Genomic DNA, 14,040 nt, shown 5'->3' with positions numbered 1-14,040 from the left:
TATTATGACTGAACTGTTCTGAGAGTAACCATCTGCTCTCAGAATGGAGTTAAGACCTATTCAACAAGAGGGAAGCCATGCGCAGATAATGTAAACCTAGTTGAAAATCCATGACTGGGGTGATCTTAGGTCTTAGAGGACAATTTACTAACTGTTGTTCAGCTAAATTGCCTTAGTTCCAAGCTGTCATCTAAATGTCTATGTTCATACTCATATAGACAAAGACTCTCTCAACTTTAATCAGAAAATCTTCTCTTTGCAATAAGTGATGATGAATGTAGAAATACAGAGCTGTTCAAGATGCTGAGAATAATTGAGGATGGTTGCTCAGCCCTAAACTGGACATTTGTACCACCTTCTCTAAGGTTCAGAGAACATGAAGATGAAATGGAAAGAAAGGGAAAGCTGAAAGATTGGGAAAAAGGACTTTGAAAAGCTACCTTCTGAGCATCATGCAGCCAATGTGCTAGTGACTTTACAGCACCCGAGGCTACCTATAATGGGCTTGCACAGGACTGGGTCAGTGGTGATTAAGCCACTATAGGTAACAAAGAGACCAGGAGTGGAAATTGTTTTTCACTCTGGCTACAATGAACAAAACAAATTTCTCTGTTCACATGAAAATCTGCTTTAGAACTTCAAAGAAACAAGTAGAATAGTTGAAACAGAATTCCCAAAAGATCATTAAAGGTCAGTGATTTCTGAGATACCACAAGTATAAAGAGATATACCAATAAGTAGAGTATTAGGAATTTCCAGGTTATTGCCTGGAAGGAGTTGCCAAAAATCAAGTAGTATACACACCAGTCTTTAGGAATTGAGAAGATGGACAGAGCAAGAGTGTGAGAAGACAGAGTGCTGAGAATAAAACTGTATGGGTTTGGAAATACAGACCTCCAGAGCAGGGTCCCTAGATGTTCCTCTCCTGGTCTTCAAACTGAGGATGGATCGTGCACATGAAGAAACCATCTGATCCTGGGAAGAGAACAGCCTGAAAGAATAGGAGAAGCAGGATCCCATGCTTATGCAGAGACAGGAATAAATCCTGTGTCCACAAAATAGAAAACCAGTTGTGGGACACTGAAAAAAATACTCCAAAGGATTTTGCCTCTAAAAATAGATAAAAATTAAATCAAGTTTGATTGCTTCTTTAGTTTAATCTAACAAAATCTCAAAATAAGCCTGTGCTATTATCCCTGAGATGCCTACTGTCTGGAATCACAAAACAGAAAACAAGAATATTCACAAGAATACAATTTCAAAAGATACCAACCAAGATAAAGTGTTTGATTCTAGCATCTAATGAAAACTCTTAAAGAAGTAAAATATGGCTCAGAATTAGGAAAAAAAACACTTCCTAATTCTATTTTTATTGGATAATGTATTTATTTACATTTTAGATGTTATCCCCTTTCCCCATTTCCCTCCCCTCAGAAACCTCCTATCCCATCCCCACTCCTCCTGCTTCTATGAGGGTGTGCCCCCACCCATCCACCCACTTCCACCTCTCCACCCTCGAATTTCCCCACATTGGGGCATCCAGACTCCACTGGACAAAGGATCTCCTCTCCCACCGAGCCTTACAAGTCCATCCTCCCCTACATATACAGCTGTAGCCATGAGTCCCTCCATATGTGTTCCCAGTCTGGCAGTTTAGATACTGGGAGCTCTGGTTGGTGGGTATTGTTACTTTCCCCATGGGGCCATAAGCCCCTTCAGCTCCTTCAGTATTCTTTCTAACTCCTTCATTGGGAACCCCATGATCAGTTCAATGGTTAGCTGTGAGCATCCACCTCTGTATGTCAGGCTCTGGCAGACCTCTAAGGAGACAGCTATATCAAGTTCCCATCAGCATGTACTTCCTGGAATCCAAAACAGTGTCTGCATCTGGTGACTGCACTCAGGATGGATCCCCAGGTGGGGCAGTCTCCAGACAGCCCGTCCTTTAGACTCTGCCCCATGCTTTGTCTCCATATTTCCTCCCGTGAGTATTTTGTTACTCCTTCTAAGAAGGACTGAAGCATCCACACTTTGGTCTTCCTTCTTCTTGAGCATCATGTGGTCTGTGAGTTGTATCTTGGGTATTGTGAGCTTTGGGTATATGCACCACTTATCAGTGAGTGCATACCATGTGTGTTCTTTTGTAACTGGGTTACCTTACTCAGGATGATATTTTCTAGTTCCATCCATTTGCTTAAGAATTTCATGAACTCATTGTTTTTAATAGCTGAGTAGTACTCCATTGTGTAAATGTATCACATTTTTTGTATTCATTCCTCTGTCGGAGGACATCTGGGTTCTTTCCAGCTTCTTGCTATTATAAATAAGGCTGCTATGAACATAGTGGAGCATATGTCCTTGTTATATGTTGGAGCATCTTCAGGGTATATGCCCAGGAGTGGTATGGCATACACCCAAGAGGAGTAGATGGCAGGAAATAATCAAACTCAGGGCTGAAATCAACCAAGTAGAAACAAAAAGAACTATACAAAGTATCAACAAAATCAGGAGCTGGTTCTTTGAGAAAATCAACAAGATAAATAAACTCTTAACCAGACTAGTCAGAGGGCACAGAGACAGCATCCAAATTAACAAAATCAGAACTGAAAACGGAGACATAACAATAGAAATTGAGGCAATTCAAAGAATCATTAGATTCTATTTCAAAAGCCTATACTCAACAAAACTGGAAAATCTGGATGAAATGGACAATTTTCTAGACAAATGCCAGGTACCAAAGTTAAATCAGGATCAGATAAATCATCTAAACAGTCCCATAACCCCTAAAATAATAACAGCAGTCATTAAAAGTCTTCCCACCAAAAAAAGCACAGGACTAGGTGGATTTCATGCAGAATTCTATCAGACCTTCAAAGAAGACCTAATACCAATTTTCTATAAACTATTCCACAAAATAGAAACAGAAGGAACACTACCCAATTCATTCTATGAAGCCACAATTACACTCATACCTAAATCTCACAAAGACCCAACAAAGAAACAAAACTTCAGATCAATCTCCCTTGTGAATATTGATACAAAAATACTCAATAAACTTCTGGCAAAGGGAATCCAAGAACATATCAAAACAATCATCCATCATGATCAAATAGGCTTTATCCCAGGAATGCATGGATGGTTCAATACATGGAAATCCATCAACATAATCCACTATATAAACAAACTCAAAGGAAAGAAAAACACATGATCATCTCACTAGATGCTGAGAGATCATTTGACAAAACCCAACACCCCTTCATGACAAAAGTCTTGTAAAGATCAGGAATTCAAGGACCACACCTAAACATAGTAAAAGCATTATACAGAAAACCAGTAGCCAACATCACACTAAATGGAGAGAAACTTAAAACAATCCCACTGAAATCAGGGACTAGACAAGGCTGCCCCCTCTCTCCCTATCTAGTCAATATAGTACTCGAAGTCCTAGCCAGAGCAATTAGACAACAAAAGGAAGTCAAAGGGATATTTATTGGAAAGGAAGAAGTCAAAATATCACTATTTGCAGATGATATGATAGTATACTTAAGTGACCCCAAAACTTCCACAAGAGAACTCTTAATTCTTGTTCTCAGGATTTCCTGTCTCTACTGTCTGAGGCTAGATTATAAGCAGACCACCAGCCCACCTAGAGATTATCTGAGTCTCTGGAGAATTCAAACTTCTGTTCCTACATTTGCACACACTAAGTACTTTAACTGTGAAGTCACCCCCTCAGTCCTCACCAGAATTTTAATAGTCTAAGACAACTAATATAGAAAGCAATGGGATTCCTTATGTTTTTTTTTTATTCATACTGCCTTTCATTCATATTTTCCTCTATCCCCTTGCCAAACATATGGTATTATTGAAGTCATTCCTTGATTCCCTCCTTCCTATGTCTTCTGGCAACCATTGTAATTTTAGTAATCTTTTTTTATAATAACAAATATATCTAGCAAATTATCTACCTGGGCTCAGCTGATGCTAGAGAGAGGTGCAGCTGCTTCCATGAGGGGCTGACTAGACTGTGGGAAGGTGGATGATCTGTGGGCTGGTCTTCATTCTGGGCAGTAGGTGGGTGCTTTTGTTGTTGTTGTTGTTGTTGTTCCAGTTTTGGGGTGGGTGGCAGCTTCCTTCCTTGCATTTTGTTGCTGTCTTGGTAAAAAGGTGAATCTTCAATGCTTTTGAATATTAATATCAGGGAAAGTGGAAATGTTCAGTCTATAATGATCAGCTAATGTTGTGAATTATATTTATTGATTTTGAAAGATTAAGCTAAATTTGCCTTTTGGAAGTAATCCCCACTTTGTTATTGCATTTTGCCTTTTAATGTTTGTTGTTGGGTTCAGTTTGCACAAATTAGAAGAATATTACAATTGTCCTTATATAATGTGTTGGTATTTATTAGCTTTCAATTCTCTGGAGATGTTTGGGTCAAATTGGTAATTTTTTTCCCTCAGATCCTACTTAGAATTAACCACTCAAGTCATTAGCATTCACCATTAAAGTTGTTTGGCATTTAAGTTTCCTTTGAGTGAGGATTCTCTCTCTTCTCTCTCTCTCTCTCTCTCTCTCTCTCTCTCTCTCTCTCTCTCTCTCTCTCCCTCCCTCCCTCTCTCCCTCCTTCCTTCTCTCCCTTCCTGCCTCCCTCCCCACTTTGTGTGTGTGTTCATGCAAGCACTCACATGTATGTACGTCTGTCTGTCTGTCTGTCTGCCTGTCTGTCTGCCTGTCTGTCTGTCTGTCTGTCTGTCTTTGTCTCTGTCTCTCCATCCCACATCTTCCTTTCTCTGTACTTGGATGGAGGTTACAGGAAAACCTCAGATGTTAATCATTAAGTGCTCCCAACTTTTTTGTTTGTTTGTTGTTTGTTTACATCAGAATCTCTCAATAGCCTAAAACTTTACCATGTATGTTTGGCTAGATGGCCCACAAGCTTCCAGGAATCTGCCTGCATCTGCTTTCCTTCTTTCCTTGGTAGGATCATAGACATGCACCATCATGCCTGGAGCTTTAGTCATTTTTGGAGATCCATACTCTGATTTACATATTTACAAGGTGATCATTGTATCCACTTAGCCATCTCCCAAAACCTGTAGGGAGATTTTTAATTAAAAATTAATTGCTTTAATGGAGACCTAATCGGCTTAGCTATTTCTATTCTTTATGAGTGATATTTAGTAATTTGCATCTTCCAAGATATTTGTATATTTGTCTAGCTTTTTGATTTACAGGTGTGGAATTGCTCCTCATGCCTGTGGACTCTATGACAACATACCTCTCCTTCCTTATATTGGCATTTTGTTTTTCTCTCTGGGTTTGTTTTTTTTTTGTTTGTTTGTTTTTTTTTTTTTGTTTTTTTTTGTTTTTTTTTTTTTCCTGAATAGAGTTTTGTGGATTATAGGCTTTTTTCCAAGATCCACTGTGTAATTTTATTTTTTTATTATTGTTTTTGTGTTCTGTTCTGTTAGTTTCCACTCTGATCACTCTTATTTTACTTTTCTTTCATTTAATTTTCTCTTCTTTTTTGAACTACCAAAACTGAAACAATTGATTTGATACTTTTATTTCCACGACAGGCATCTGGTGTTATGTATTTTCTTGTAGGTCCCACTTTCATTTAACTTACTTTTATATATCCAGTGTTCAGCTTCATTTATCTTTCAGTTCCAAATACTCTTTGATTAATTCTTTAATTTTCATAGTATTTTCTACTTCTTTTATTTTTTTTTTTAATTTTTCCACACTTGGAGTATGTATTAGTCAGTCTCCTGTATGACAAAATGCCTCAAAAATCAACTTGAAGGAAAAGTGGTTATTTTGGCCCATGGTCTTAGAGGCTGGCGTCTTACTCGGTGAACCCCATTGTTTTTGAGCAGCCAGCATTGCTGTTCACAATGGCAGGGATCATGCGTACAAGCAAAGCTGCTCACTAAAACTAGGTGTGGGTGAGGAAGGAGTTGGGGTGACTGGAGGAAGAAGTCAGTGGAAAGGCAGAGTTTGTGAGGGTGGTAGTGGGATGGAGAAGGCAGTGGCACTATCATGTACATTCAAGAACATTCCTCCCAAGAACTTGCTTCTGATCAAGCTTGGCCTCCTAAAGTTTATACTGTTTCTCAACAGTAACAGTAGCTATGAACCAAACCTCATCACATGAGCCTTTAGGGAACACCCCAAATCCAAACTATAATATTTGTATTTACATTTGATATTGGCTTCTAATTTAATTCTACTCTACACAGTAAATATACTTCATATGAATTAAACACTTTTAAATTGATTAAGATATTGTATGGATGATAACATGATCTTCTGTTGTAAGTGTCCTATGCACAACTTTAAAAATTATACATTTATACATTCTTGAATAGTATGTCCTGTGGGTGCCAATCAAATTAGTTTGGTTAATAGTAGCTCACATTTCATAAAAATGCATTTATTGATTTTCTTCTCATTTGTTTTGAGATAAAGGTGTTTTGTTTATCTCCTTAGAGTTCTGTCAGTTTTTGTTTGTTTGTTTGTTTTATTTTGAAGTATCATTGTTAGGTATCTAACGTGTTTAGGATTATTAAGGTCCCTTGATGAGCTGACATAGCTTTACCATTGTAAAATATTCCTTTTCCTCCTTGGTAACATTTTTTTTTCATCTGTCTCTGCATGTCTTGGTTACTGTTCTATTGCTGTGATGACACTGCATGACCAAGGCGACTTATGAAAGAATTTAATTGAAGAACTTGTTTACAGTTTCAGAGGTTGAGCCCATTATTATCATGGCTAAGAGCATAGTAGTAGACAAGCAGACACATGCTGGAGAAGTAACTGAGAGCTTACATGTTGAAACAACAAACACAAGGAAACAGAGAGACACTGGAAATGGTATGGACTTTTGAACAACAAAGCTCACACCCAGTGACACTCCTCTAACAAGGCCATACTTCCTAATCCTTCCAAAACAGTTCCAGTAACTGCAGATCAGGCATTCAAATGTATGAGCCTGTGGGGGCCATTCTCCTTCAAATGCTCACACCACATTATATGATACAATAATTCATCTAGATGTCTTTTGATTAGAGGTAATATACTTAGATTTAATTATTTTCAAAGTTCATTGTATTTCCTTCCTCAAATTATTAAATAAAACCCTTTACCCTGTTATTTGATGCTTCTGTAGAGTATGCAGTATAAAGTCAACTTTCAAGTGATGATATACTCTTTTACACATGGGTGTAACAGAATCTTTTAGGCTTAATGGGTAAAGGTGCTTGTTAGCAAGCCTGAACACCTGAGTTCAGGCCTCAAGACCTACATAATAGAATGAGTACTTCACTTCAACATGAATATTGTGACACACATGCTTACAGAGAGAGAGAGTAAATAAATGTGATAAAATTTAATATTTTAATAATATGTGATATATAATACACATATATTATATATATACACAATATATATACACAATATATATATTGTGACACACATGCTTACAGAGAGAGAGAGAGAGAGAGTAAATAAATGTGATAAAATTTAATATTTTAATAATATGTGATATATAATACATAGTAATAATATATAATAATAAAATGTAGTAAAAAAGCAAAAGAATCTTTCAGCAGTGTGCTTTTATTTATTCCCTCTTGGTCTTTAGGGGGGTTTGGCATGCAGTAAACTTTTACATATATAATAAATTCCATAACACATTATTGTCAACATTACTTTAAAAAGTCAATTATTTTTTAAAGGATTTAAATAACTGCCATTTTTTAATTTCACAAAATTAACATGTCCATTGCTTCTTCTGTATCTATTCAGAACTCCTTGTGTTATTTTTATTCTGTTTCAAGAAGTCACTAACATTTTTGTGTCATGAAATTTTTGTTGTTTTCTAAACAATTTTGGAACAATTTTATAATTACATAATAGTCTTAAGAAAAGTAACAAGAATACCCAGGAACCCTTCCTCTTTACATCTAGTTTGTTTATTTGTTTGTTTGTTTGTGTGTTTGTTCAGATTATTATTTTATTTGTCAAAGCTACAAAGCCAAGCTATTTGCACTCAGACTAATTGAAGTAAATCATTTTTTTTTCATTTATGGTCTTTTTTGTGACAGAGTTTGATTAAAGCTATGACACTGCATTTGTCATGTCTTTTTAGGCTATTCTTGTCTGGAATAGTTTCTTAGTTGTACCTACTGCTGCTGGTGGCGGTGGAGGTGGTGGTTGTTGTTATTATTATTATTAATTTTCTCCTCCTCCTCCTCCTCCTTCTGGCTTTAATGCTTTTGGAAATTATTGATCAAGTATTTTTAAGATACTTCTCAAGTGGGTTTTGTATATATTTTCTTTTCATTCAACTGGAATATGTTTTTAAAAGATAACCATAGATGTGTTTTCATCAGATCATATCAGAGTGTTCAAAACAGCCACCTTCCATTACTACAGACATTTAACTTCAAACATACTCTTTCTATATAATTCCTTTCAGACAATCCAATAATAATCATATGAGGCCGCCTGCAATTTGTCTTAAGGTCATTAATACTTTCTTGTGCAGTTACTATTCTGCATTAAGACCACCAAAAATATGTTTGTCATCTCAAGCACTTTTATTTTCCTTTTTAAAGAGTCATTTGGATCTTGTCATTATCCTCCATGGCTCTACTTAAAATAATTGTTCTTTTCCTAGCTTTTTGAAAATTTTTGTTTGAATATTCTTGTCTAGTTCTAATTCTGCCATGCATGTAATTTATATATGTTTACACAAAAGGGTATAGATGTAAAACATATACATACACATATGAAAACAGAAAAAGGGGGAAATTGCTTCATTTTTAAAAGGGGGTATTATCTCATTGAATGTCATTTATGTGTCATAGGACTATGAACTTTGTATTTTAAATATGTAAAATATATCTAAATTTCCAAATATTTTATGCATATTAATAACTTTAATTTTCCCACAGTTAACTTTGGTTTCTGTTCAAGATCTAACTATTTCCAATCTTTATCAACCAGGTCACAGTTCATTTTACCTAATTATTCTTTCAGATTTAATTAGAATGCCATTCCCTTGACTTGAGTGGCTGACTATAATTATGGCCAAATAATAAAGAAATTAACAGAGGCTATTTTGCTATTTCGGCAATAAAGAATAAATTTAATTCTCACAGTGAATACTATTTCTGGAAGTAGGGAAATAATAATCTCTCAAGTTTTTAATGCCAATAGTACTTCAAGTTACCTAAATTAAACAAAGTATGTCAAAAAGTCCACTTTATTTCCACATTTATTTACCAAAATAATCATAGTAAAAATGTAACCTAAGCAAACACCTGATTTCCTTGGACCCCAGAATATTTGCTCAGTCTTGCGAAGAAAAAGTAATTTAAAGGGTTCATTTTCACATTGCTACAAAGATTAGCCACAGTTCTAATGTCATGCAATACCTTACATTGTAGGAGAAATGAATGTATTACAATCATCTGCCAAGGAGAATTAAGTCATAATTACCCAAATACCAAATAAGTAAATGACAGACTGTTGAAGCCAACAGAAGGGTAGATTTGACCCTAGAATCTTCAGTAATCTACATCTTCTCTGGCTAACTGACCTATCCCAATACTTAACCAATCTTTGACTCCATTTTGAGTACCTATTCTGTGCTGGGATACAAATGTCTTCATCTAACAAGAGAGGTAAAAACTATTAAAAGAAATAAACAGCAAAAAGATAAATTATATCCCATAGAAAGACTCTTTTCTCATTCACACACAAATGTGTTTATTTGCTTCATTGGTAGGGAAAGGGTGGGATAGATAACAAGCTTTATTTCTCTGCATAAGTGATATTCTTTGCTATCAGAGCAAAGAATTAATCAAACTATTTTTCAGGCAATTTCTATTGGCAATTATATCCTATGAACATTAGAAGAATAAAAGAGGCTCCTCTCAGAGTTCCAGTTCCTCTGTGAATGTAACGTAACAACAATGGTAGGGAACTATCAATACACATACAAGTGAAGATGGAAGTGTTTTCATTTTAAATCCATAAAATGAATGAGTATTTGTCATGGAGCTGATACAGATGTGGGCAGTGGGATGCTCAAGTAAATTCATAGCTATCAGTCTTGTCTGGGCTGCTGTAACAAAATGTTACAGCCTGGGTAGTTCAAAAGTAATACAAACATATTTCTAAATTCTTCAGGCCGTGGAGTCTAAACTCTGAATGCTAGCACCTCTCTGTGCAGTAAAACGCCCATCTCTACTTCTAGAATAGTCATTATTTTCTTCATTCTCCAGAGGAGAGGAATACTGAGCTTCACAAGTTAAGGTGCTGAAGAACAAGTGAGCACTTTCTTAGACCCTAAGCCATTTTACGGAAATCTTTACCATGTTCATGGAAGAAGGGCTCTCACAATTTAATCACCTTCCATATATCCATGCATTATTAAATGTCAACATGCGTGTTGAGAGGGTACCATCATCCAAACCATACTACTAACTGGCAGCAACTATACCAGATATTCCAAACTACTGGAAAAAAATAAGCTACGTTTTTGAGACTTTAAAATTGGGCTACAAAAGATTTATTATATGAAAGTCAGTGAATACTACAAAATGAGGTTTATGTTTCATTTATCCATTTTGGTGAGGTCCTTGTTTAAAATGTGACAGCATACCACTGGTTAGGGAATGGGACTAGCAGAGAAAAAAAACTGACCTTCCCAGGTATGAGGGAACTTTACTATATCCCAAAGATACAGTTCTACACACTGTATAAAATATCTATTGCTAAAAAGCCTGGTAATCCTCTAAGTATAAACAAATCTTGATGATAATAACTAATAGAACATGCCAAATGAAAAGAATTCCAATAATTACATTGTAAATATGATTCAAGTGTTCACTTGATATTCTAAAATTCCTTCAGAAAGTCACACTCCCTAGTCTATCCAAACAGCAGACCTAAGTTTGACTTTCAGATTTACTCGAAGTCTCTATTCTGCAGGTGCTGTTTACTGAGTATTAGCTGAGGAGTCATCATCTGTAAATACTTCAAGAGGTTCTCCGAGCAAAACATGCTTGACTTATAACAGCCATGTGAACACAATAGAATCTCTGCAGGGGATTGGAGGAGATACAAATGCATGAAACATAGCATTCACCCTTTTTAACTGAAAATCCATGTTGGGAAGTGCAGGCACTGTGAGCTGGGGATGTGCTTATGTTCTCTTAAATGACTGATATGACTTTCTTAAGATCAGAGTAAATGGGAGCTGAAGTGGAATTAGATGGTCCAACTAGAATCATGATTTCACAAAAATTTTGTGAATCAACTGTATCATTGTGTCTAAAACACCAAATTTGCACAATAACATGCAATGATTTTCCAAAACAATCGGTAGCGTTAGTCATATCATTATAGCATTGTTAAGATTATATGCAGAAAGTAAGAGGTCTTTGGTTAAAAAGCCAATAATAAAAGCACACTGAGTCTCTTTTCACACACACACACACACACACACACCAACACACAAATGAGAAATGTACTTAAAAACTCAAATTCAACAAACAGCAGTAGAAACTCCACAATCATAAGATAAAGTATGCTTCAAATTTTCAATTGGGAATACAATCATAGTGCAGAAATAAACTGGATTTAAATAGCAAGGCAACTTGATGCAGACCATTAATTTTGTTCCTGGAGACACTTTATATCATTTCTATTTGTAGCAGAAGTACAGAGTGTTGTAACTGGAAGGATCTGTCTCATTTGAGATAAGATCAAAAAGTGATTAAATTTTTAGACATAATAACCAAAGAAGAACATAAAAAGCCTCAATAAAGTTCAATTCTTCACTTAGAAAATGCCCCTCTGTTTGGAACATGATAGATAGACACTCCCAACAAGAACTCACTATTAAGGAGACAGTAATTCCAGCAAACATATTTTTTAGAATAATAAGTATGGAGATGTGAATAAAAATGGCCCCAATAGGCTCATAAATTTAAATGCTTGATCATCAGGGAGCAGCACGATTTGAGAAGAATTAGGAGGCATGGCCTTGTTGGAGTAAGTGTGGCTTTGAATGTGTTATCACTGGGGGTATGAGGTTGAGGTTTTCAAAAAGCTAAACCAGGCCCAACGGTTTTCTCCTTCTGTTGTCTACTGATCTAGAAGAAGAATGTTCATACTTCTTAAGCACCACGTCTGCCTGCATACCACCATATTCTCAGCCACGATAATAATAGACTAACCTCTGAAACCATAACCAAGCCCCAATTAAATGCTTTCTTTTATATAAGAGTTGCCATAGTCATGGCATCTCTTAGGAGCAATAGAGCAGTAAATAAGATAGGTGATATCTTCCATTTTATGAAAAACTGGTATTGCTCTAGATTAAAAGAGCATAAATTAAATGGATTAGGAGAAACATCAGCAAGATGGAAGAGTAGCAACAAGAGTTTAACAAGTGCCTACAGCTAGTATGTCATTTAAAGAACTTTTGTACCCAGATAAGGATTAGAAAGCTTCACAGAGCCCAAGACCTACGAGAGCTGTTGTGTAAAGCCAGGCCTACTCCTTAGGGTCAGTATTTCTAGATGCAGTATAAACAACAATGTCTGTAAATCAAGCTGTAGTCTCTTTGACTTGGTTTCACATCCAGAACTACCTGGCAAGAGGCCCAGTAGGAAAACTAACATGCACTTTTGTTAACACATCTATAGACCTTAGTCTCCGAAATGGAAGGGACCCTAATGAGCTAGTGAAATGGCTCAGTCAGTAAAATACTTGTGTGCAAACATAAGGACCTAAGTTTGGATCCCTGATACCCACACAAAAGGTTAGGCATGGCATTGAGTACCTGTAACCACAGGGCTAAAAGACAGGAGGATCCCTGGGACTTCCTGGCTAGCCAGTCTAACCAAACAAGTGAAAGATTTGTATGACAAGAACTTCAAGTCTCTGAAAAAAGAAATCGAAGAAGATCTCAGAAGATGGAAAGATCTCCCATGCGTCTGGATCGGCAGGATTAACAGTATAAATGGCCATCTTGCCAAAAGCAATCTACAGGTTCAGTGCAATCCCCATCAAAATTCCAAATCAATTCTTCATAGAGATAGAAAGAGCAATTTGCAAATTCATATGGAATAACAAAAAAACCCAAGATAGCGAGAACCATCCTCAACAATAAAAGAACTTCTGGAGGAATCACCATCCCTGACCTCAAACTATACTACAGAGCAGTAAAAAACTATTTTCTTAATGACCATGTTATAAAAATTCTCAGTAAAATACTTTTGGACCAAATTCAAGACACTAAAAAAGGTCATACACCATGACTAAGTTAATTTCACTCAAAGGATGAAAAAGGTTTGATATATGCAAATTAGTAAGTTTAATATAAACTGTACTTTAGTTTCTTTTCTGATACTGTGATAAAATACCCTGATAAAACCAACTTAAAGGAGAAATGGCTTGTCTTGGATTAGAGTCGGAGAGGGAATGCACTCTATCATGTCTGGAAAAGCATGGAATCAGTAACATGAGGCCATCTTATCACACAATCTTGGCAGTCCAGAAGTAGAGAGAGAACAGAAAGTGGGGCAAGGCTATAAAAAAAAAAAATCTCAAAGCCCACTTCCTGTGACAAACTTCTTCCCATAAGGCTCCACTTCCTAAAACTTCCACAACCTTTCCAAACAATGTCACAAGACCAAGTGTTCAGATACATGAGCCTATGAGAACATTTCTCATTTAAACCATAACAGCACCATAAATAGACTTAATGATAGAAATCATGTGATCAACTTGGCAGATAATGGAAAAACATTTTACAAAGTTCAGCAAGCCTTTATAATAAAAGTCCTGCAGAAACAAGGCATAAAAACAACACACCTTATATCTTGTGGCCAATGCCATCGTAATTATGATAGGAATTGCATCAAATATTAGATCGATTTGGGGGCTTGGAGTATCTCAGTAGAATGAATTTTTCCATTCCACTAATATGGAACATCTATTTTTATTAGTATCTTCAGT

Source organism: Arvicanthis niloticus, chromosome 21 (assembly GCF_011762505.2).
Source record: "Arvicanthis niloticus isolate mArvNil1 chromosome 21, mArvNil1.pat.X, whole genome shotgun sequence".
NCBI classification, from domain to species: Eukaryota; Metazoa; Chordata; class Mammalia; order Rodentia; family Muridae; genus Arvicanthis; species Arvicanthis niloticus.
Note: the sequence above shows the minus strand (reverse complement) of the source record.